This window comes from Aethalodelphis obliquidens, unplaced genomic scaffold, assembly GCF_003676395.1.
Source record: "Aethalodelphis obliquidens isolate GAN/ISIS:26980383/991018 unplaced genomic scaffold, ASM367639v1 scaffold6, whole genome shotgun sequence".
Lineage (NCBI taxonomy): Eukaryota > Metazoa > Chordata > Mammalia > Artiodactyla > Delphinidae > Aethalodelphis > Aethalodelphis obliquidens.
The window spans coordinates 33,866,974-33,894,062 of NW_020837950.1; positions in this window are offsets into that span (position 1 = coordinate 33,866,974).

The following is a 27,089-nucleotide window of genomic DNA, read 5'->3' on the forward strand; positions in this document are numbered from 1 at the left end:
TTGGTTCAGGGGATATAACATGGCTTCTTCACTCATAGAGTTTGTATTCTGGGAAGAGGATAGGGGATGAAGGAGATGCAAAGAAGAAAGACTAATACATAAACACACAGTAAAAGATCAGATGGTGGTCAGTGCTGTGGAGAATATTATAATGTGGTGATGATCGATAGTGTATAGGGGGTTCCTTCTGATCAGTTGGTCAGGGAAAGTCTCTTTGACATATCTGTATTTGGAAAAGCTTTCATGACAAGAAGATTCCAGCCAAGTTCAGTTCGGGGGAAAAAGCTATCCAGGCAGAGAAGGGACAAAGGCAAAGGGCTTCATGTGAGAAAGAACTTGTGATTGACAGATAGATGGAAGGGCAGAATGGCTGGGACCTAGATGATTAGGGTGCAAGCAGAGGAGATTGGAGAGGTGGCTAGAGGCCAGGTCAGGTAGGATTTTGTGTGTCATGGTAGGCAATTTGAATTTGACTTTAAATGTGTTGGGGGCCATTGGAGGACTTTAAACAAGTTGTCATGATATGATTTACATTTTCAAGATTTTGTACAGTGTAGAGGCAAATAGAAACACTCCAATTAAAATCAGAAATAGAGCAAGACTTTTTTTCATTAAATTAAAATACTTTTCCCAGCTGTTTATGCATAGAATATATTTAAAATTTTAATGCAATCTTTGGTTCAGGGATATTTTCCCTTTTTACTTATTTTGTGGCTATTTATCCTCCCTCCTCTGTATTTATTTTCTTTTTATCTTGAGAAAATTAGGAAAAAATTACAGAAAACAATATCCAAATGTCCAATGAAGAATTCACATTTTCATATACTTACATGTTCACTTCAAGTTCTTATATTTTTTAATAAAAGAAAGATATACTATGTATAAAAGTAAAGTCCATTTTGTCCTTTTTTCCTATCCTATTTTCTTTCTAAGCAGTTAAATGTATTATAGATTTTGTGTATGTTATTTTAGGTTTTTGTTGAATTTTGAGTTTTTAAATACATATGTATGTTTTTATTATTTGGTGGATTTTTAAATAAAAACACTATCCTTTATACATTATTTATATGTAATAAAATTTACATAAAGGCTATAATAAATGTAAAAAAATAAGATTTTATAGGCCAATAGGTAAACAGGCAACCAGTTGGGAGTTGATTGTGGACATTCAGATGAGCAAAGATAGTGGCTTGGACAAGGGGGTGATGGTGAAAGTGGAAAGAAGTGGACAGATTTGTGGTCTGTTTCAGAGGTAGTGTTGATAGGTCTTGCTGACAGCTTAGATGTGAGAGAAGAGGGAAAGAGAATACTTAAGATAATTCCTAGATTTTTTTGACTTGAGCTATTGAGTGGCTGACATTGACTAAAATAGGGAAGATTAGGGTTGGATGATGGATGATGACCAACCAAGTGGTCTATTTTGGCCATATAAAGTTTGAGATACCTGGTAGATGTCAAGTTTGCAGTTGAGTTTATAAGTTTGGAGATCAGAAGGGAGGTGAGGACTGGAGACATAAATGTGGGAATGATCAGCAAAATGAATTATACTTAAAACTTTGAGATTACCTGCAGAGAGCCTGTAGATAGAGAAGAGAAAAGGAATGAGGACCGAACTCTGGTGTACTTCAAAATGTAGAGATCAAAGGGTAGAACTAGCATAGGAGGCTGACCAAGAATAGCCAATACATTAGAAGCAAATAGGACAGTGTGGGGTCCTGAAAGCCAAGAGAAGAGAAAGAAAAGGTCGAGTTGTGAAATCAAGTCAGTGACTTTATGCAGCTCTTTTCCTTTTGATTTCCACCACGACCTTGTGCAGTAGGCAGTGACAGAATCATTATTTTCATTCTGGAAATAAAGAATGGCTTGAGAGATTAAATGACTATTCCCAAATGACCTGGCTAATCAGAGGCCCTTCAGCGTGTGTGGTTCCTGAACCCCTACCATTCAAGGAAACCCTGCAGCTGCCCTGTCTTTTTTTGTTGGGTTGTATTATAGTAATGTCCTGGGACCTCTGGTATAGTTAACACTCTGTGCCTCTACAAAAAAATGAATGCTAGGGTTTTATAGGCTTGCGATTAGTTTTTATGGTTTTCCTGCTTCCTCATTTGTTGTGAGGATGTCAACTAGCACTCCTCCCTTCCCTAAATGTCCCTGCGTGGAGCAACTCTGGCTTGCCTTCTCTTATTTTAAATTTGTTGTATTCTTTATGATTTATACCTGAATTCCAATTGTGTGGCAGGTACCTGAATTCTCCATAGATGATGCTAAGTATAGAGTTCCTTAATTCTTACATCATGTTTGGCCATGTTTAATAATTGTTAACACTGGGTCATATTAAGTGAAACAGAATATTAACCTGGAGTTTTAGTATTCTTGCAAAAGTGTTAGGGCTTGGAGTAAATAATAGTACTGAATTTTCTCTATTCTTGCATAGCAAATAAATCTGAACCAAAACCATCTGTCTATTGCTAGTTCTGGAAAAGCACTCTGTTTTAAATTTGGCTTTAATCTTTGGAAAGCCAAAGATCACTAGGATCAAATGACCTCAAACCCATGATTGAGAACGTTCCGGTATTTTTTTGGGGGGGCTTTTCTCTGCTTGGTTTATGGGGCACTCAGATACTGAGAAGCGATACAGAAAAAAATTAAACAATGAAAATCACATAGAGCAAGGCACTAGAAAAAAACACATTTGCAAGATATGGAGGCTGAGTTTACATATACAATTATTTGGTTGACTTGGTAGTATATTGAAATTAAAAATATTTGTTCTGGGCTTCCCTGGTGGCACAGTGGTTGAGAGTCCGCCTGCTGATGCAGGGGACATGGGTTCGTGCCCTGGTCTGGGAGGATCCTACGTGCTGCGGAGCGGCTGGGCCCGTGAGCTGTGAACACTGAGCCTGCGGTCCGGAGCCTGTGCTCCGCAATGGGAGAGGCCACAACAGTGAGAGGCCTGCGTACTGCAAAAAAAAAAAAAAGAAAAAAATTTGTTCTAAGCGTAAACCTAAGCCAAAATTTATAAGTAAACGAAATGGACTGAGATTGTTTTTAATGAAAAATTTTAAGGTACTAGTTTGAATGTTTAGTTCACAATAATTAATTCTTTGCAAAATAAAATGTGTCATCTTTTTACTTAAACACGTCCTTGATTTTTTGCCAGATGTAGAAGGCTGCCAAATTATAATATTAAAGGAAAAAGATACCTTAAAATTGTTAAGTATTTAGAGGCTACTTAATTCTTTTATGGGGAAACATTTATTCCATTATGAGGAGAGCAAGAGAGCAAGGAGGGAGACATTTCTGGAGTCTTATTATGTAGTGGGCACCATATGACATGTTTCTATATGCATTACTTTGTTTTTTTATTTAGGTGTATTATGTCATTTTTTTCTTCAGATGAAGGAACAGAGAGAGGTTAATCGACTGTCCCCAAATCACACAGCTAGTTAATGTTGGAGCTGATATTCAGACAAGACGGTCTGTGTGAGTCTGTCAGACACAAGGCCAGAACTCAGGGAGAAGGAAGGCCTCATTCCTGGTGCCTAAAGCACACTGCATTCTCCCAACACAGGGTTGGCCTTTATCACCACAACGATGGCAATGTCATCTTTATTGTCCTTGCAAAGGACAAAAGACTTGATTTTATCAAATGCCTGCTTAGAAGAAACATATGCTCAGAGAGGGGCAGTCATCTGAAGGATCTGAAGATTGCTGTATTTGTTGGCTAGGGCTCTGGTAACAAAGTAATATAAATGGAGTGGCTTAAACAACAGAAATTTATTGTCTCACAGTTCTGGAGGCCAGAAGTCTGAGATCAAGGCGTCTGCAGGGTTGGTTCCTTCTGGGGGCTGTGGGGGAAGAATCTATTCCAGGCCTCTCTCCTTGGCTCTGGCTTCATATCGTCTTCTCTCTATACTTGTCTCTATGTTCAAATTGTCCTTTTTATAAGGACACCCAGCATATTGGACTAGGGCCCACTCCAATGACATAAATTTAGTTTGATTAACTCTGTAAAGACTCCAATTATGGTCACAGTCTGAGGTACTGGGGGTTAGGACTTCAACATATGAATGGGGAGCACATAACAACCCATAACAATCAGACATCTTTAGTTCATTAACTTATTAATTTATTGGTCCCTTATACCAGATCAGACACTGTGCCAGGAATTAAAGCATTGAGGCAGTCAGTTCCTTACTCTCTATCAGAGAAGACAGATAATAAACAAGTACCTGCAATAAGATGTGGAGAGTGATGTGCTTAGAGAATTACAAGGAGCTATAAGAGATGACTGGGAGTTGATCAGAGGAAGAAATTCAGCGTAATGTGTTTTCAAACCTCTCAGCTGAACAGACCCCAAGGATAGAATAGTGTGATATCACCCCTCTGGGGGTTTGAATATAAACCCAAGGCTGTCCACACAAGTGGGGCATTCCTTTCATTGAGGTTTCATGCTCTTTCTTTCAAAGAGTGTATGCATCTTATATTCTATTCTGTATATATTCATATTGGTTTAAATATGTAATTAATGTTTTAAATCCTTTACCACCAAGATAACTACAAGGCCAAAATGGCTTCCTACCTATCTCCAGGAAGAGGTACCATTTCACCTCCTGCTGTGTTCCCCAGGATACTCATTTTACCCCAGTTTGAGAAACATGGCTTTGATCAGTCTAGATTTTATCCCTGGATTAATCCAAGGCATTTGACAGTTGCCTTGGTTTGGACTAAGTATCTCAGAGTAGCCTAAATTAAAGTTGTGTTGGTGTTGCTAGATGTTTTAAAACTTGCTGTTATGTATACTGTGGGGATGTTACTGATAGTTCCATTTAGTGATATCATTTAGTGATCCTTTTATGAAGACCCAGGAGAAAAAAATATTTTCTCTGAGGATTTCAGGCCAGAAATAACTTAGCTCTTCCTAAGTATACTGTGACTCTTTTAACTGATCATTCTTCCTTCTATGCTTTGGCTGCTAGGAAGCTCAAAACTAAATTACCATTTCATCTTTAGTATCTAGGGATTTACTGTAGAAGTCTATTCAGTAAATTTCCCATTTTGCCTTTATTATCTCTTCACCTTTATTTTTTAATTTCAAATCTTATAATAATATTATGTATTGTTATATAGTTATATGATTACATATATTATAAAATAATATTATAATACTATTATATTACATCACAGTGTCTATCATTTTTAGAATGCATCCTAAGTTCAGTGGACATTGCTGTTTATATATTCCATATCCAGTCTCTTCACCCTTTGTAAACCATCCCAGTGTTCATTCACTGATGCCACTTCTTACCATCACAGCCCATGGTTTCAGGGAGTCTGGCTCCATCCTCAGTTCAGGAGGTGGATGTGAGCATCCTAGGGATAATTCCTCCAATGCTGGCACAGTGGTTCAGGAATCCAGGCCTAAGACAGTCAGCATCTGGCAGATCCCTGGACTCAAGGGTTGACTCATAAATGGGCATGTGACCCAGATTAGCCCATAGAGACAAGAGGGGAAGTTTCTTGGGTTTCTGAGTTAGATATTTCCTATCTCCAAATAGGAAACCACTGGAAGTTGGAGGGAAGTAAATATACCAAGAAAATGGTGATCACAAAACTGCAGAGGAACTGAGCTAGCTTCTCTGTGTTAATAAATCCTGAAGTCTAACTGGTCTCTAGGATTCTCCTTACTAGAACCAAATACATCCCCTTATTATTTAAGCCAGTCTGAATTTTTGTTGTTTTATTTTTGTTGTTGGTGTTGTTAGTGTCCTTTAAACCACCTCAAATCCCTTTGGGAGCAAGATAGAACAGAAATAAATAAAACCAGACTAAAAAGTGAAGCCCATGTCAACAACAGGAGTAATTCATGATTGTTTCTTGGTCTACTTCTCCACCCTTATCTCTTGCTCTGTGTACTTCTTCTTCCAGCTCCTTTCCAACTCCAGAATGACTGGCTAGTCTCTGGATACATCAAGCCTTCTTGACTGTGTGCCTGCTATTCCATATCACCACAATGTCTTGTTTCCGTCCATTAGCAAGTGTCAATCCAAACATCACTCCTTAAGGAAGACAGACCTGAGTTTGCTTTTTTTTTTAATGCTTCTTTGGCACCTTTGTACATCATGTCTCCATTACTGCAGCCATGGCATAGCTTTGTAGCTGCGTATGTGCCTCTTCTAGGCAGTAGATTCCTTGAGGGCAGGCACCAGGCCTCTTCACCTTGGCATCATTACTGCCTGGTACAGTGCCTGACAAATAGCATGTGCTCAATCCATTTGTGTATAGTTTGTTTTCTTTCAAAGTAAGCAACTGGAAATTGAGAAACAAAGATCCATTGGGTTCATTAGTAACAGAAGAGTTTTAATCCCGGAGAATGATCTATCTTGTGCTGTACTATGGAAAAAGCTTAGAAAATCCAGGTTGGATTCTATAATTCAGAGTAATAAAATTGAGAGTGTTCTTAGTTAAACTTCTCATTTTTCAAATAAGGAAGCTGAGACCCAAAATGATGAGATGACTTGCCCAAGGTCGCATAGCTTACTAGACTCAGGGCCAGGAAGAGAATTCAGGTCTCCTTTCCAAACTGCTGCTATCCAGCTACTCTTCTGCCTTGCTGTGTGCTCTCAACCCCTTGTGTCACTGTGACTTCAGTAACCTAAACCTCGCTGAGTCCTTGTTTTTCCATTGCAAGAACGGAACTGTTCTCATGGATATTTGGCTAGAACCAAATGATATAAAGTGTGAAAACACTTTGAGAACTATAAATGCGCCTTCAAAATATGAGGTTTCATTATAGGATGCTTCTCGACCCTGGGTACCATGCAGAAAAAGTCACTCATTCCCTTTGGTGACAGGAAACATTGTATAATCCTGCAATTTGGCAAGCCTACAAAGAATAAAATTCAAGACATTACAGAGAGCATCTTTTTTCCATTTGTTTTAACAAGCATTGTTTCATTTTAATAATCTGTGACAAAATGTCTGGCTAATAAGAAAAGTATGGTAAATTCATGAGGTAAAAAGAAATACAGTCAGCATTGTAGAACTTCCCTGAAACACTTTGCTATCAACCCTTTTGTAAAGTGGGAAATCAGTACTGGTAGGTGGGCTCATGTGGGATTTGCCAGGCTTGGAGATTTGTGAGAAGAGTTGGAGTCAAAGTGGGTTGTTTATTTCAGTGCTGCTCAATGTGCCTGGTTTATGCATAAGAAACAAAAAAAAAATCTGGATATGAAATATCTGGGGGCTTGTCAGGCCATGAGCATGAAATGAAAAGCATGCCAAACCAGCTATTTTCTGTCCTTCCTATCACCTCATGCTTGCTCTTAACAATGCTTATGTAGATCATTTAAGCAGTTTGCAGTTCTTATCAAAAACTACTGTGTGAGAGATACTGTGCTAGGTGCTGGGAATATAGAGGAGAATTAAACCAGGTAATGAGTTGTATTAAGTATAAGGCCCTATAAGAGAACATATGGGGCACCTCATTATTCCCAGGGATTGTCTGACATATCAGAATGCTCCTCTAGCCAGTTTTTAAGCCTGACAGTCAATCTCCGTGGTAGTTTAATACCAGCTTCCCACTTCTGAACTTTCAAGGTGTCTTCTTTGTCCCTTTCGTATCACATTTAATAATAATAATAGCTACCGCTTAATGCATGCCTATGTGAGAGATTCCTAAGTAGCATTTTATACAAATACTCATGTACAGTTTAATCCTTCAGAATAACTCTAGTTTTTCTCAGGAAACAGAATCCAGTATAAGGCTTTCATAACACCATCACTGACTCTCCATACAATTTTCTTTCCTGCTTATCTAAATTATTTTTGCCAGTCTCTTCAGTCAGATTTTCTCTATTAATGTGTATTTGTGTAGTTAGATGATGATGATGATGTTGATGATGATGATGATGATGATAGTCTATGTTTATCTGGTTCTTACTCTTTTGCTAGATATGGTGCTAAACTCTTCACAAGTCATCGTCTCATTTAATTGGCTCAATAAAAGTATGAGGTAGGTCTGGTTATTCTCCATATTTGACAGATGAGGAAATGGAAATCCAGAGAGGTTAAATTTTCCTGATAGACACACAGCTACTAAGTAAGGGACCTGGGATGAAGTCTGTATCTTTCCAGATCTTGAGCTTGAAAATTGAGTGCTGTGCTATCTTATCCATACTATCTTATCCATAGATAGTTTATTTTATATGTCTGCTAGAAGCCCATCATGTAGAATTCTGCCTGGACTGCCCTATCTATTCTCTCCACTTGGCTAACGCCACTGTTCCTTTGAAATTGACATTAGGCTTCCAGTTAATCATAGAGATGGTTCACACAGGCTTTTCTCTTCTCCCTCCCCATACTCTTGATATAGTGGCAGAAGCGTAAATATACTGGTCTTCAAGGACAAAAAGCATAGAAGGAAGGGCAATAATGAATAGAATGGTTCAACCACTTTTCTGAAGATAAGAAACAGATGCAAGCATGGCAAACAACTTAGGAAAGCGGAGAAAGTTCCCACTTAAATGCCTTCAGGTGACTTGCCCATGGAGCCTCTGAGAGGCTCTGTGAGAAGAGCACCAGGAGCAGTGGAAGGAAGGGGGGGCACAGGCTAAAAACTGGGGGACTGGCAGACACCTGGCTCCCTCCTTAACCCTTCATAGCCAGAAGGTGGTTTCTTTGTTGCCTTTGGAAAATTAAACTGGTGGGACTCTGCTCTCCTGGACACCAAGGTCTGGGAAAGAGCAAGGTGGTATGGAATGGGGCTAGAACAGAGGATTAAGAAAACTCTATATAACAAACTGTGAGACCATCAGCACCCTTTCTGATTACTTAGAAGGCCAGAATCCAAGCATATATCCCTTTCCTGAAGCTCTCTAGCAGCAGATTGGAAGGTCATTTTGTGGAGAAATGAAGTAGCTCCAAAGAAAAGCTTTCCAGAGACAGACAAATGGAGCTTTCCATCCACCAGGATGGCGTGCCCTTTCATTACCCCAAGTAAAACCCAGCAATTAAGTTTCTGTCCATGCTCACAGTGCTTCAGATAAACATTTGGTGCTTTACTCTTAAAATAAAGAAAAAAAAAGGGCAATCCAGGATAACTATTTGAGGATGGCCTTCCACATGAAAGTGATGGAAATGCACCCCCCCCAAACAACCAAACAATGAAATAAACAAACCAACAGAAAACAACAATGAAAAGGAACTCAGTGAAACAGACAATGCTGGAAGCAGGGGAAAACTTTAAAAAATCTACAATTTATATCTTCAGAAAAATAATTTGTTATATCTATAAAATATCAATAGGATGCTTGGGAAAAGGAAACAGAATAACAAAGAGCTCTTGGGGGAAAAAGATGTTTTTATTTCACAACCCCCCAAAAACTAAAAAGTTCATAAAAATGTTGAAAAGTAACTTTGTTTCCCAACAAAAGGAAAAATGATGGACAAGAAGGAAGAAAATACAGGAAAATTAAAAGCTCAACCCAGGGACTCCCACATTTATACCCTGGAGACTCAGAAGAGAAGACAGAGAAAATGGAAAGGATTAAATTATCAAGGGACTAATGTAGGGATGTCTCCCCTAACTGAAGTGTGTGAACTTCTATATTGAGAAGCTCCTCATTGCTCAGCACCCTGTATGCAAAAGACCCTACACCAAAGCACATTAGTGTGAAATTTTAGAACACTTGGAATAAAGGCAAGAGAGAAAGACAGAGACAGAGATAGACAGAGACAAGATTCAGAATTCAAAATGGCTGCAAACTTAACCATAGTGACACTGGATAATAGAACAGAAGAGCAATATTTTCAAATTTGGAGAGACAATTATAGTCACCTAGTATTCTATACACAGCCAAATTATCAATTGAGGATGTAAAGTATTATGTAAACATTTTCTGACATGAAAGGCTCAAACATTTTATCTACTACACATCTTTTCTTAGGAAGCTACTACAGGATGTGCTTTATAAAATGAGGAATCACTTTATAAAGAAATGGAAGTCAAGAAAGAGGAAGGCATGGGTTTAAAAAACCAGGGCACTTAGTGCCTGGAATTGAGGAGGGTAGAGAAAATAAGGCCCAGTGTGCAAGCCTTATAGCAGGCTTGGAGACAAATAGGTCCAGATAGGAACAGAGGACTGAGGTCAATGAGAAAAAGGATGACGGTTAGGTGGGTGGAAGAGGAGAAGGCAGGAGACAGAAATAAAGCATTTGAAACTGTGGTTGAGCATTTGTGAAAATTACTGATAGATTTTGAAAAATTTGTTGGGATAGTTGGGAAAAAAGTAGCAATAAGTACATTAAAAAATGAACAAATGAAAAAGAATCAATTAACAACCCTAAGAAAAACAGTAAGTTCTATTATAAAGGGTATGAAATGTCAGTACATTACTTGGTTTAGTAATAAACAATATTTATATAGTCATAATTATGCAAATATTGATTATTGACTAACTCAATATCAGATATATAATTAAGAAGTTGATGTAAGAAAGCTGAATGCTTAACTTTTATAACAGGAAGTCAGTATATAAGGTCTTAAATTTATAAGGCAATATATAGCAGTTTGAGCATCTAGTTTAGAGAGGGGGAGATAATTACCAGGGAAAGTAGGTAAAACAGTTGAAAGAGATAGGCTCTAGGGAATAGGACTGGGGATTTGGTGGTGAGTGGGGCAGTAGATTACCATTTTTCAGTATAAACGATTTTATTTGATTTTTAAAAATCAGTGTTTATTATTTAGATAAAATAAGACAACCTTAGCAATTATTCTTTCTGTGTAGTTTTCCTTGATGCCTCCCATATAGTCTAAATTAGTTGTCTTCCCCTCTTCTCCCACCCCAAATCTTGTCCTCATGTAGGTTATACGATTTATTACACCAGTTTCATTGATTTTTAATGGTCCAGTTTTGCCTTTTACACTCTTTGAATGTAGGGACTATGTAAGAAGTTTCCAAAAATCTCTTGGTTCACTTTGCCCTCATTGTCTCAGTAGTTTCTTTATGGAATCTCTACTCTGAAAGAAACACCTAGCAGGTCTGTTTGTTGAGTAATTAGGTCCAAATAACTTAAGATCATCCTTTATAAATATAAGTGCTTTGGGAAGGAGCACTAATAGCTTACAGTGTATATTTTTTTCATTTTGGAGAGGCCCCAGCTTGTGTCCCTCAAAGTAGTAGGGGGAGCTACCTTCCCCGCAACAGGGATTGCTTAAGCAGTTAACCACAACAATAACAGAAATCAAAAATTAGAAAAAGACTAACCTAGAATTCTGCCCCTTGAAGAATCACTTGTTTTTCTTTTCCTATCTAGTACTTGTCCATATGCAGACATGAGATTTTTACAATCAGTGAAGATGTAATGTCATGTTGAGACTTTATTACACATAGTTTTCCTCACTGGTACATCGTTTTCATAATGGTTATCCTAAACAGCTGTATATTTCAGCACGTTGTATTTATTGAACCATATCCCAATGAATGGATATATTGATTGAATCTTTCTTACTCTGCAATTAACATCTTTCTACACATATCTCCATTGCTCTTTTTGATTATTTACAGAAAATAATTTCCTGGTAGGGGCTAAAATGGGCATAAATCTCTAGAATTTTTATATCTTAAAACTGGAAGAGAAGTTGCAATATCAGATCTCAAATTGAAGGCAGGGATGCCTTTTAAAGCAGCATGCCTCTTCCTGACTTCTTCCAATAAACCTTACTTCCTCACATGGAGGTTCATCCAATTTGCTTAGAAAACAGAAACTTAAGTCCTGGCTTTTTTCAGCCAAAAGCAGCATCATTTACTGTACTTGTTGGTCCTCGTTCTGCCCTCAGGAGCTGCGCAAAACCAGTGTGTTCTCTCCTTCCACGTGGCAGCTCTTCAAATGTTTGAAGATGATGATTATGGACAAGTGACCTTTGCGCAGTCTTTCAACTAAAATATTCCCCATCCATAACTGTGAATCCTCCTATTCATTCACCTTTGCCATTTTCTGCCCCAATTACCCAAACCTTCTTCTCTCCCTGCCAATAACCCACAGTTGTCCCAGCATCCTTGATGGGCTGCCTTTCCAGGTCTACGCCACTGCAGTCTGTTAATTCAAAGATGCCATCATTTGTAAGATGGGCCGTCATTTTTATGTATCACTAAGAAACAAACAAAGACCTCTGCCAATTAAACTCTGACATGACATCAATTATAAGGCACACTTCATTTTCAGAGCTGTTAAAATGTGAAAATAATGCGTGTCTTAGAATCAGTGAAATACAGCAAGGCAGTTGTTTTTTTCTAGGTCAGCTTCAGACTGTAAATATGTGCCATGCAGTGTGGGCCCCTGGACTTGGAAATAGTATTCCCTGGGTGGTTGACTTTCCCTGACAATGGTAGCTGTTGCTGCCCAGGCCTGTCCCAGACCTGGGGGAGATTTTGTAATCATGTGTCATATGGTTTGGTACTCTGTTGTGTGTGCTTGTGTGTGTGTGTGTGTGTGTGTGTGTGTGTGTGCATTGCAAAGGCATGTTTAATTTAATTTAATGATTAAATATTTGTATATATTGTGAAATGATCACCACAGTACAGCATGTAGACAAATTCATAAACACAGAATCCACAAATAAGGAGGATTGCCTGTATTTCTAATAAAATCTTATTTCACCCTTCTTCCTCCTCTCCCTCCCTATCTAACTACCTACTTGTCCTTATATCTTTCTATCCATTGAGAGATGTCTAGAATTGTACTCAGCAAGAATTTGACAATCATCATTATTGAATGGTGGAATTTAAAATTTTTGTTTGAAAACAAAAATATCATAGAACACATTTTTACAAATATAATGATGTCATTATTAAAATTGATATTAAAATATAATATTAAATATAAAAATAATAGTAAGAATTTTTGTTTATTTACTGCAATGGTATTTGTGCTTTTTTTTCACACTGCAATTCAATATTTCATGAGGATGTGAGGAATTAAGCAATAATATACTGTTGTTTTTGGTGTAAACTAGCACAGTGTTTTTTGAAGAAATTTCTCAAAATGCATCAAAAGCTTCAATGGTTTTATCCCCTTTTATCCAGTAATTTCATTTGGAAATTTCACCCATGGAAATAATCACAAAAATGTATTAACAATATTATTATAGTTGTACACATGGAAGTCAACCCAATAGACCATCAATAAGAGTTCAGAAGAAAGAAATGCTTTAAGAATTTGTATGACATTCTTAACATAAAGTATTTTACCATTGTATGGTAAAATACCATACAATGCAGATATGTACATTAAAAAGTCTTCAAAAATATACAACCAAAATGTTAGCAGTGGTTATCTCTGGGAGGCAGAATTCTAGGTAACATTCATTTAAAAAATATTTTTATGGACAGTCCACAATTTCTACAGTAAGTATATATTTATAATGAGAAAAAGGGTAATAAATATTATTTTAAAATAATACTTGGCCTCTCAAGAAAACATAATGATCAATAGCATAATTTACATAAATGCAAATGCCTGCTTTTTGGTCATTTTTTTGAGGACGTTGTACTTGCTTGGCATACTCCTAAACATTGTATCATTTAAAGTGATTTGCATTGTAACCTTGTGAGGCAGGTTAATTATCTTCAATTTATAGATGACAGTACCTAGATTCAGAGAGATTATATACATAACCTAAGAGCCCCCAATTAATTGGGGACAGAGTCAGGATTTAAACACAAACTTTTGACATCCACCTACAAAAGCCAATGTCAGAGTTGTGAGGCCATTGTCCTGCAGTGACCAGCAGAGCAATCTGCTATTTTATTGCAAAAAAAGACATTTTCTATAGTGTATCTCATTTAAACCTCACAACAACCCAATGATTAAATGATAATACTACTAAAGATGGTCCTTTATGTTATTATCAGTAATTTTTTCAATCAGGAATATATGATGTTCAATATAGCATTCATTCATTGAACCAACATATTCCAGGTGCCTATAACATACCAAGCACTGTTGTAGGCACTGGTGATAACAGCAATTAACAAAGTCCCTGCCGTCATGGAGCTTTCATTCTTTTTTGGAGAGACAGATAATAAAAATATTAACATATGACATAGAAAGTGGTGAAAGTATTGCTAGTAAAAGAGAAAGTGGGAAAGGGCCTCCCCCATTTTATGATCCTTTGGGGTTTTGAGCAGAGTGGGTTACCTTGTCCTGAGGTGGAGAAGCTGGGAGTGGAGTGTGTATGGAAAATCAAGAACTTAAATTTGAGATACCTGTTAGACACCTAATGGAGTTGTCAAGCTAGCAGTCACATAAGTCTGAAGTTTAGGTGAGAGGTCAGGTATGGAGGTATAAATTTGGGAGGCGTTGGCTTATAGATGGTACTTAAAGTCCTAAAATTATATGCAATTATCTAGGGAGACACGCCCTGGAGCACACCAACATTTAAAGGAAGAGAGGAAGATTGGGAGGCACTAAAGGAGACTGAAAAGAAAAGTAGAAAAAAAACAGAGGAACGTGGTGTTACAAATCATTTATTGTAGAACCTGGATTAAAATGCAGTTCTTCTGACTCGTAGTGTTGTGCCATTCCCCAGTTATTGAAGATTTTTATGATGCTTTTTTTTCTTTTTATGCTTATTTTTTGTCCCTAAAAGTGTTATTATTTAAATAATTGAAGCGGTAGATTTGCCAGATGGTAATTGCTAAAATGACTTCCTTTACTCTTTAAGTCTTTTGGGCACCATTCCAGTTTTCTATAGCCTTCAAACATATGTGTAAATAGTTCAGTGAGTCTGTTATCTAACTCCCTGAACAGCAAAGCATGATATTATCCAAAAGCCAATTCTCACTCCCATAAAATGGAGCAGTGAACCATTTAGCTTAAAGGACTTTCACAGGAGGGTCTGTATTCTTACATGGTCGTTCAAAATTCATGCTTTGTTATTTATTTTTATTTTTACATTTTTACCTATATAAAAGTATAACCTTTATATGATAAATTGAACTAATTTTAAGCTCGATGAATTTCTACACCTGTATATGTCTATCTGTCCACCATGCAGATCAAAAGTTAGAAACTTTCTAGCACCCAGAAACCTGCTTCATGGCCTTTCTCAGTCAATACCCACTCCTCTCTTTCCCCATCATTATTCTGTGTTCCGTTATCATTGGTGAGTTTTGCCTGTCCTTGAACACAATAGAAATGAAATTGTACAGTATTTTCTTTGTGCCTGACTTCATTTATGTATCATAGTGTCTGTGAAAGGCATCCATGTTGTTGCATGTAGTAATTCATTCTTTCTAAAATTTCTCTGTAGTGTTTTGTTTTGTGAATATACTCCAATTGATTTATCCATTCTACAGATGATGGACATTTGAGTTGTTTCCAGTGTCTGGGTATTACGAACAAAACAACTATGGTAGACACACATTTGTTTCTCTTGACTATTTCTCTGGAAGTGAATTGGTGGGTTAAAGTGTGTGTGTGTATACATATATATATATATATATATATATATATATATATATATATTCTAGCCTCTAGGAAATGCAAATTAAAATAATGGGATATTGGGCTTCCCTGGTGGCGCAGTGGTTGAGAGTCCACCTGCCGATGCAGGGGACACGGGTTCGTGCCCCAGTCCGGGAAGATCCCACATGCCGCGGAGCGGCTAGGCCCGTGAGCCATGGCCGCTGAGCCTGCGCGTCTGGAGCCTGTGCTCCGCAACAGGAGAGGCCACAACAGTGAGAGGCCCGTGTACTGCAAAAAAAAAAAAAAAAAAAAAGCAAGGGATATTATTTATTGCTTTTAAAATTAGTAAATATTTCAGTATATTTAGTACAGAAGATCCACCATATTCTGTTCTCACTTTCATACATGACAGGTGGGAGGATAAATTGGTATGTCCATTTTGGAAATCATTTGGTCAGTATTAATAATAATGGCCTTTAAAATTTTTATACCACTTGGCCCAGGAGTCTTTTTTTTTTCTTTTTCTGTTTTGGAGCCTACCCTAAGGGTATTTTATTATTGTAAATATTATTTAAGGTTTATATTTAATATAAATATATCAAATGTTAAATATGATCATAAATATTATTAAAAGTTTATGAACCAAGATATTTACTGGAGAACTATTTGTAGTGAAAAAAAAGAAAAAACAGTGGAAATGACTTATGCCGAACAATAGGGAATACTTGAAGTAAAGCAGGCAACAACCTTTCAATGCAATATATGTTTTGTCTATGAAGAATTTATAATGGCATAGAAATATGATTTTCTAGAATGCTAAATTTAAAAGCAGAAAATGTATTTAGAGTTTGAATATAACTTTGGGAAAATATATATAACACAAAGAGAAAAAAGCCCCAAGAGGAAATATTAACAAAATGTTAATGCTGACCAACTGAGTGGTAGGTTACTGGGTGATTTTTTTCCTTTTCTCTATTTTGCAAAGTTTTTAAAATGGTTAGTGTTGGTTTATTTGAACATTTTGAAATTTAAGTCTTCACTTGCATTGTCAGTGGCAGGATGGGATGCTGGTTGAGCGTATGATTCTAGGAGTCATATTTCCTGGGTTCAAATCCTAGAGTTCTGGTTTCATTGCTTGCTAGCTGTGTTTCTTTGGTCAAGTCTCAGGTCCATTTAATTCACCAAGTATTTACTGAGTGTCTAGTATGTGCCAGGCATGGTTCAGCAAACAAACGGGTAAAATTCCCTGTGCTCATGGAGCTTCCAATCCGGTGTGTGCCACCTGCGAAACGGGAAGCAGCAGAGTGTCCAATGGACAGGGTGGCGACGAGCCAACGCTGGGGAAGTGTCTGAAACACGTGAGCCCTCAAGAAGTGCTAATGATAACTAGTACTTTTATATAATAATACCTTATATTTTTATATAAAAATGTCCACTATAGTTATAGAGTTCTGCAATTCCCAATTTCACTATCAGTTAAAAAAAAAACTTTCTGAAAGAATGCATTTGACATGGTGTATAATTGACCACTTTTGCTGGTCATTTGACAGAAATACTGATTACCCACCTAATCAGTACATTTTTATTCTATACTTACCACAGATCAATGGACCTGGCTGTGACCAAGAGAAGCCCAGTTTTCCAAGTGCTTCCTAAGAATTTCTGCTTCCTCATACTCTTCTCAGTGACAAAATTATTTCTTATTATCTTTTGTAGCAGTCTAATATTTTTACCATTTTCAACCAGTGATGCAATTATTAGTTTAGTGCTTTCAAAACCATTAGCGTTTTAGTTTTCTAAGGATGCCATAATAAAGTACCAAAAACTGGGTGGCTTAAAACAACAGAAAGTTTAGAGGCTAGAAGTCTGGAATCAAGATATCAGCAGGACTACACTCCCTCCAAAGCCTCTAGGGGAGTGTATTTCGTTGCTTCTTCCAGCTTCTGGCGGCTTCTGGGAGGTGGCAGCATGACTCCAATCTCTGCCTCAGTATTTTCTCATAGCCCTTTCCCTGTGTATCTCTCTGTACCCTCCCTCCTTTCATAAGGATACCAGTTATTGGATTTAGGGCCCACCCTAAATCAGGATGATTTAATCTCAGGATCTTTAACTAATTACATTTTCAAAAACCATACTTCCAAATAAGAACACATTGTGAGATTCTAGGTGAACATGAATTCTGGGGTGGGGGGCACACTATTCAACCCATGACAAATAGCAATAATAATATCAACAATATCACTCATGATCTTTAAGTTCTTACTATTGATGATAAATAGAATAATGGTTTCTTTAAATGTATGCTGTTCATTGCCTTCTTATAAAAGGTGGATGAGGCCCAGATTTTTCTAGTGTGATTTTGAGGAGCATGAGCCAGAAAATGTTAAGAAACAGTGTAACCTATGGTGCTTAAGGCTCTGATTTTGTGAAACTTTGGGAAGACTCATATATCTCCACGAGAACTGAGATATGCAAATGTTAAGGGTTGTGTCTAAGGCAAACTTACTGGAAAAACAGGAAATGAATGAGGTGCCCAAACATTTGGACAGAGATTTTGTTCTTCTTTGCCATTTCTCTTGATGTTGTGGAAATTCTGATAATCTGTTATTTACACTAAGTCGTTCATATGCCAGTCTAGTTGAATGTTGTTCCTTGTGACTGTACTATTGGTAATGGGAATTGTTTCCCCAGTAATTGAAACCTTTGAATTCCAGTACCTCAGTTGAGGCAAATTCCAAAAGCACTTACTGTAAACTGAACATACAGGAATTAGTTTCTGGCAGGTGTGCATTTTGCAGTGTTTTATAGTTGTATGAAATAGATGTAATAAGGGAAGACTTTGGACCACAATTGTCTTTGCTCTGCTGCTCTGCCAAGCAGCAACACCAGGATGTAGGACAATGGCAGAGAAAGAAGACTGACGTTCAGTTACCCATTTATTCAAAGAAGTATTTATCGAACACCTACTATGCACCATGCCCTAGGCTGTGTGTTGGGAATACCACAGTGACCAAAACAGTGCATCTTCCCTTAGAGAGATCCCAGTCTTTTAGGATAGATGAACAAGTAAACAGGCATTCAGAGTGTAGGGGAAGAGGTCGGAATGGGGAAGAGTTCTAAGATACAGACAAGCAGAGTACCATAGCAGTTAAGAGAAGGGGCATCTAATTTAATCTATGTGGTTTGGTGGTGATGGTTGGTGTCGTAAAATGTTTTATGGTGAAAATTCTCAACTAAGCAGAGGTCTGTGGAGCTAGCAGGCTCCATTATAATTACTCAATAGATCTTTTTTGGAAGGGGAGTGAAAGAATGTGCTCACAGCCTCCCATGCTTTTGAGAAGAGTGTTATTTCTACTTTTCTCACTACAACTACAGTTTGAATCAATAGGGAAATGCGTTAGCCTTTGCACAGGGAATCAGAAATTTAAGGAATTATCCAGAATTCACAAGCCAATACAGTGCAAATGAATTGACACTGGGAACATATCCTATAATGTATTGTCTGGAAGAAAGCCTGATACAGTTATCTCCATGTAGTAGTTGTTCAATTAATGCTAGTTAATAGAAATGACAAGAATTAATTAGGGGTAGTCAAAACTCTAGTCATTTGATGAATCTGAAGTTTTATTCTGAAAGTTAAAATAACTGAAGCCTCAGGTAGGAAACAGTTTTGTAGTGAAGCTTATGTCTTCTAAGTATTTTTAAAAATTGTTTGTATATGTGTGTGTTTATGCTTTTTTAAAAAAAAATAGAAGATTTGTGGTGAAAAAATCGACCTTTAAAAAATTAACTTGATTTAAAAAAATTATGTGAAATATTTAAAATACAGAAAATGTGAAAAGGATTGATATGACAGTGTCCAAAAGCTTTGTCAAATCTTAACATTTTTGGCATGTTTGCCTCAAAAAATGTTTTTTAAGAAATAAACCATCACAGATAGAGATGAACACTCTGTGTGTTCCTCTCCCATACCATTTCCTTTCCTTATTAATCAGAGATTAACAGCTAAATCCCTCTAGAATGTTATTATGAACTGGGTGTTTGTTGTTACCTAGTTGCCTACCTTTATCCAGTCTCTCTTCCTCCCTTAGAACAGATGACTTTTGACTATTTAATTTTGAAGAGGTATTTTTTTACTGTTGCTTGTTCTGTGACTATTCTTTTAAAATTCTATTTGCTCCTGTTTCTTTCTTTTTTTTTTAATGTCTGAAACATTTATTTTAACATATTTCCATACAAATAACCCAAAGAAAGTTTAGTATTAGTTGTTTTTTGTTTGTTTGTTTGATCGTTTATACTGCAGGTTCTTATTAGTCATCAGTTTTATACACATCAGCGTATACATGTCAATCCCAATCACCCAATTAACCACACCACCATCCCCACCCCACCACGGTTTTCCCCCTTGCTGTCCATACGTTTGTTCTCTACATCTGTGTCTCACAGCCTCCCATGCTTGTTCATTCTGCCCTGCAAACCGATTCATCTGAACTATTTTTCTAGGTTCCACATACATGTGTTAATATACGATATTTGTTTTTCTCTTTCTGACTTACTTCACTCTGTATGACAGTCTCTAGATCCATCCACGTGCTCCTGTTTCATGGATGCAATATCTTTTACTTCTCTGGGAATATTTTTTTTCCCTTTGATTTCTTTTGCTTCCTTCATTTTATCTATTTCTTTGTTTCTTTTTTAAAAAATAATTGTGTTGGTCTGTTTTATATTATAAGTGATCTTAAAAAAAACGATGATTCTTTTCTGTCCATTTATATTGAAAGTAAGGCACATAAAATCTTATTGAAAGCCCAACACATGAGGTCAAGGCTTATTGAGTGGTGAGCTTCACTCTTAGGCAATTTTCTTGCAGAATTTCTAATTGTTCAGCAATCATAGTCTTTTTACTTGGGCTTATCAGTCTCCTGAGGAGTTCCTGTATGCTCCAGTCTCTTGCCCGTGGGTATAAACCTGGCTGCTGGGCTTCGGGGAGTTGAGGAAATGAAAGGTTTTGGACTCTCATTTCAGCATTTTTAGCTTTGCACACTTCCCTTGGCTATACCTGGTACCCCTGAATCCAGCGTTCACTGCCCTCAGTGATAAACTTCCAGTCTTCTGTGGCCATGGGGTAAGTGAAGAGGGAAGAGTAATTACGTCATTTTGGCTACAGGAGGTGTCCTAGGAGTCTAACTGCTTCTTTCACACATATACACCTTTAATCAGTCCTTCTAGTCTTTGATCCACTATATCTCCAACTTCAAAGATATCTAGCATTTCTAATTCCTGGTTTCTATGCCATTAGGGTTTGACCAGGAAATAGAGCTAGGCTTAGGCTTAGGGTTAAATGAGAGAATTTTATATATTCTCTCTCTCTCTCTCCATCTGTATTAATCTCACCTTACCTAGTGATTTGACAGTTGCCTTCCTTTTGCTCCCAGACCCGTGTATAGATCCCTAGGTCTCACCCTAGCATTTTAGGAATCCTGTTCCACATACAACATTAATGGGAATATTGTAGATCCAATCTCTTTGTCAGCATGTTGCTTGATTCCATTCCTACTTGAGAGGTAGTGCCTGTGTTCTCTGGGCTCTCTCAGGCCTGAAGCTTGCTCAAATCCGTAGCTCCAGATGGGAGTGGGCAACAGGCATTTCCTCCCCTTTTTCATAGGTGGGAAAACCCTATATATCCATCCTTGTCCTGGCTCCCTATCTTGGGTTGTGAGTTGTTTTATTTCAGTCACTCTGCAGAAGCTGAATCTTCAGCCCCACTCCGGACTCAGAGATCAGGAGCCTTATGACTACAGCTCCTCTCACTCATTTGTGTCTTTGTTCCACTCCTCATTCAAGAAAGGTAATCTTTTTCTCCCTTTATTCCTGGAAATATCTTTTTATGTATATCTATCTATCTACACACATTTATTCTATATATGTATATATTTATTGTATATATATTTATTTATTTTAGTTTTTCCCTATCACTTCTATTTGTTTGGAGCAGAGGAACAAAGTATGAATTCAATACACCATCATCACAGAAAGTCTAAATATTGATTCATCAAAAATTAACCAGATGTCAGCAACAAAAACAAAAGCCAACAACCAAAGGAAAACCCATGCCCTTTCACCTGGTAAAAAGTGGTAAGGGTTGATTGAGTCTGATTTGGATCCATTAACCAGGATACTGTATATGACTGTACTTTGAAATACCCAAAGCCCCTCACAAATCTTAATTATTTATTTTATGTTTAGGTGTCTAGGTCACCCCATTAGGAAATTCTCTAAGACCTGCCTCACACCGCCCCTATTTTTACTGATGTCCCAAACAAAAAAAGATGGACTTCTAAAGACCTGGGATTTCTCTCTGTCTCAGACACATTCCCTGAACTTCCAACACAAACAGAAAAGCATTTTCCTGTCTCTGGAGTCCTTGAGCAATGTTTGGCCAAGAGACACACGAGACGAGGGTTAGAAGTGTGTTCTCAGCAGGCTGGGTGAGTAGAATGGCCTCCTTCCTGCACAAGCTCTCCAGCCCGGGCTCACTGCCAAGAGCACAGAAGTTCACCAGAAAGACAAACAGTGAGAAGTTCACCAAACACTTGGACTTTAATTTGCTTCTTGAAATGTCAGGTTATTTTCTTTCTTTCTGGCAGAAATTGTTGTGCCTTCTCTAACCTCACAGTTCTACTCCTGGTAGCAGTTTTCCCAGAACTTCATTAGTTCAATTCAATAAATATTTACTGAAGTGTGCCAGGCAGTGTTAGGTACTGAGAGTGTGATGATGAATACAGCATAGTTCCTGTGCTTAAGCCCTCACAGTCTGATGTCGGGAGTGGGGGAGGACAAACAGGACTGTGAATCAAGAGAATTAGTACAGGTGGCAAACCTTTGTGCTTGGAGCTCTAGCTGTGGCGTCCAGCTGCCCAGGTTCACATCTGCAGGAGTTGTTATTCACTGTGAGGCTGTGAACAGTTAGTCAGCCTCTCTGTGCTTCAGTTCTCTCATCTGTATAAAGGGCATGATAACAGTATCATGTAGTGTATATATGTACAGGCATACATATGTACACACATATACATTCAGGATTTATTATGGTGCTTATATATATATATATATGTATATAGTACATATGTTTTGTATACACTCACAGATATATGTATATGTATCTATATGTATATGTATATATGATGTATCTATATATATATTTAATCTATATCTAGCTATATCTATCTACATGTATATGTACATAGAATGCAGTCTGTATATATGTGTGCTGTATGTATGTATATTATATTCTGTATGTTCTGTATGTAAATATACTGGTATTATAATATGTTTATATGGATATATATTACATCGATATATACTAAATGTATATAATTGAGCCTGCCAAACAAGAAGCACTCCATAAATGTAAAACTCGATTATTATGAACATTTTAACTATGGAAAATGGAGAGAGATTAAACTAATAATAGATGGAACATGGACTTTAGAGTCAGACAAGTCTGGGTTTAAAACCTTGCTCAACATCTTGTAACCTAGAGTAACCTTGTATGTGAAGTCCTTAGGCCATTTCAAAATCAATGCTCAAAAAGAGCTGCTGTTATTATTATTATTCCTTAATTAGGCTGAAATAAAGTTTCCCCAGCTCAAAAATAATGATTACTGTATTCATATTGATATAGAACAATTGTTCTTCTTATTGTTGAAAATAAGAAATACATCATTTCTAGCACAAAGGGGTCCATTATAGGTAATCAATAAATGGTGATCATTTAAAATATGATTATTGTCTCTGACCATGTATTTTTGATGTAAAGTGTCTCTTATGGGGCAGAGAAGACTAAATTTCCAACCAAATTTTCCACTCTTCCTTCTATAGGATAGAGTTATATCTGGGAAAAAGTTGCCAAACCAGGGGCTACATCTCCTTCCCTTTTGGGCCAAGTACCTGGTTCTCATAGTAGAATATGAAAATAAGTTATGCATGTCCAGGTAAAGGTGATTAGGAAGTATGGCTTTTCTCCCCTCTCTTTCCTTTCTACTAGCTGGAAGCAGAGGACTCTGAGATATTAAGAAGTGACAGAACTGTAAGATGCAAAATTCCTGCGTTCCTGAATCACCATGTGGAGGAAAGTTATCTACTGATCAGGAACACCCACATTGGATTCTTACCTGAGAAATAAATGAACTTCCATTGTGTTAAGCCAATTTGAGGGTCTATTTGTTAAAGCATCTAGTATTATCCTAATAAAATGGAATATGCTAAATGTTGAAGGTACCAGGGATGAACTACAGTTAGGTAAATTTTAGAACACTATCAAAATTAGGCCATTATAAGGTCCAGTTAAAATGTTGAGGGAATTTAAAAAGAGAGAGAGGCTCAGCCGCCGCAACAGAGGCGAGTGCTGTGCTCCAGGTGCCGCAATCCCAAGGACACGGCTTCTCTGACACTTCTGGCCAAGGGTAATCGGCGACATCCATGGGAGGAGTGGCTGTAGACACCTCGGCTCCTCAGGGGACTCAGTTCCTTCCCATCACCTCACTGAGAGCCTGTCCCGGCCATGGGGACGCCTCTTTCATCATCCCTCTGAGGCTCGCGGGACCAATGGATGGCCGCAGTGACAGAGGACCAGACTGCGGGTAGCGGCAAGAGACCTTCAAGATAGTGGATGAGTAAGACGTGGAGATCACCTTCCTCCCCACAGGTACATGAGAAATACATCTACCTGTGGAAAAACTCCCACGGAACACCTACTGAATGCTGGCAGAAGACCTCAGACTTCCCAAAAGATATATATATATATTTTTTTTCCTTTTTCTCTTTTGGTGAGTGTATATGCATATGCTTCTTTGTGGGATTTTTGTCTGTATAGCTTTACTTTAACCATTTGTCCTAGGGTTCTGTCTGTCTTTTTTTTTTTTTTTTTTAGTATAGTTTTTAGTGCTTGTTATCATTGGTGGATTTGGTTTTTGGTTTGGTCGCTCTCTTCTTTCTTTCTTTTTAAGTTTTTAACTTTTTAATATTTTTTATTTTAATAACTTTATTTTACTTTACTATTTTTTTTCTTTCTTTTTTTTCTTCCTTTTCTTCTGAGCTGTGTGACTGACAAGGTCTTGGTGCTGCGACCAGATGTCAGGCCTGTGCCTCTGAGGTGGGAGAGCAAAGTTCAGGACATTGGTCCACCAGAGACCTCCCAGCTCCACATAATATCAAATGGCGAAGGCTCTCACAGAGATCTCCATCTCAATGCTAAGATCCAGCTCCACTCAATGACCAGCAAGCTACACTGCTGGACACCCTATGACAAACAATTTGCAAGACAGGAACACAATCCCACCCATTAGCAGATAGGCTGCCTAAAATCATAATAAGGTCACAGACACCCCTGAACACACAACTGGATGTGATCCTGCCCACCAGAAAGACAACATCCAGCCCCATCCACCAGAACACAGGCGCCAGTCCCCACCACCAGGAAGTGTACACAATCCACTGAACCAACTTTAGCCACTGGGGACAGACACCAAAAACAATGGGAATTACGAACCTGCAGCCTGCTAAAAGGAGACCCCAAATAAAGTAAGTTAAGCAAAATGAGAAGACAGAGAAACACACAGCATATGAAGGAGCAAGGTAAAAACCCACCAGATCAAATAAATGAAGAGAAATAGGCAGTCTACCTGAAAAAGAATTCAGAGTAATGAGAGTAAAGATGATCCAAAATCTTGGAAATAGAATGGAGAAAATACAAGAAATGTTTAACAAGCACCTAGAAGAACTAAAGAGCAAACAAGCAATGATGAACAACACAATAAATGAAATTTAAAATTCGCTAGAAGGAATCGATAGCAGAAGAACGGATAAGTGACCTGAAAGATAAAATAGTGGAAATAACTACCACAGAGAAGACTAAAGATAAAAGAATGAAAAGAATTGAGGGCAGTCCCAGAGACCTCTGGGACAACATTAAATGCACCAACATTCGAATTATCAGGATCCCAGAAGAAGAAGAGAAAATGAAAGGGTCTGAGAAAATATTTGAAGGGATTATAGTTGAAAACGTCCATAATATGGGAAAGGAAATAGTCAATCAAGTCCAGGAAGTACAGAGAGTCCCATACAGGATAAATCCAAGGAGAAACATGGCAAGACACATATTAATCAAACTATCAAAAATTAAATACAAAGAAAAAATATTAAAAGCAGCAAGGGAAAACAACAAATAACATACAAGGGAATTCCCATAAGGTTAACAGCTGATCTTTCAGCAGAAACTCTGCAAGCCAGAAGGAAGTGGCAGTACATATTTAAAGTGATGAAAGGGAAAAACCTACAACCAAGATTACTCTACCCGGCAAGGATCTCACTTAGATTTGATGGAGAAATTAAAACCTTTACAGACAAGCAAAAGCTGAGAGAATATAGCACCACCAAACAAGCTTTGCAACAAACGCTAAAGGAACTTCTCTAGGCAGGAAACACAAGAGAAGAAAAAGACCTACAATAACAAACCCCAAGCAATTAAGAAAATGGTAATACGAACATACATATCGGTAACTACCTTAAATGTAAATGGATTAAATTCTCCAACCAAAAGACATAGACTGGCTGAATACTAGCAAACAGAATCCAACAGCACATTAAAAGGATCATAAACCATGATAAAGTGGGGTTTATCCCAGGAATGCAAGGATTCTTCAATAAACACAAATCAATCAATGTGATACACCATATTAACAACTTGAAGAAGAAAAGCCATATGATCATCTCAATAGTTGCAGAAAAACTTTTGACAAAATTCCACACCCATTTATGATAAAAACCCATCAGAAAGTAGGCAGAGGGAACTTACCTCAACATAATAAGGCCATATATGACAAACCCACAGCCAACATTGTTCTCAATGCTGAAAAACTGAAACCATTTCCTCTAAGATCAGGAATAAGACAAGATTGTTCACTCTCACCACTATTATTCAACATAGTTTCAGAAGTTTTAGCCACAGCAATCAGAGAAGAAAAAGAAATAAAAGGAATCCAAATCAGAAAAGAAGAAATAAAGCTGTCACTGTTTGCAGATGACATGATACTATACATAGGGAATCCTAAGATGCTACCAGAAAACTACTAGAGCTAATCAATGAATTTAGTAAAGTTGCAGGATACAAAATTAATGCACAGAAATCTCTTGCATTCCTATACACCAATGATGAAAAATCTGAAAGAGAAATTAAGGAAACACTCCCATTTACCATTGCAGCAAAAAGAATAAAATACCTAGGAATAAACCTACCTAAGGAGACAAAAGACCTGTATGCAGAAAACTATAAGACACTGATGAAAGAAACTAAAGGTGATACAAATAGATGAAGAGATATACCATGTTCTTGGATTGGAAGAATCAACATTGTGAAAATGGCTATACTATGCATAACAATCTACAGATTCAATGCAATCCCTATCAAACTACCAATGGCATTTTTCTCAGAACTAGAACAAAAAATTTCAATTTGTATGGAAACACAAAAGACCCCTAATAGCCAAAGCAATCTTGGCAAAGAGAAAAGGAGCTGGAGGAATCAGGCTCCCAGACTTCAGACAATACTACAAAGCTACAGTAAT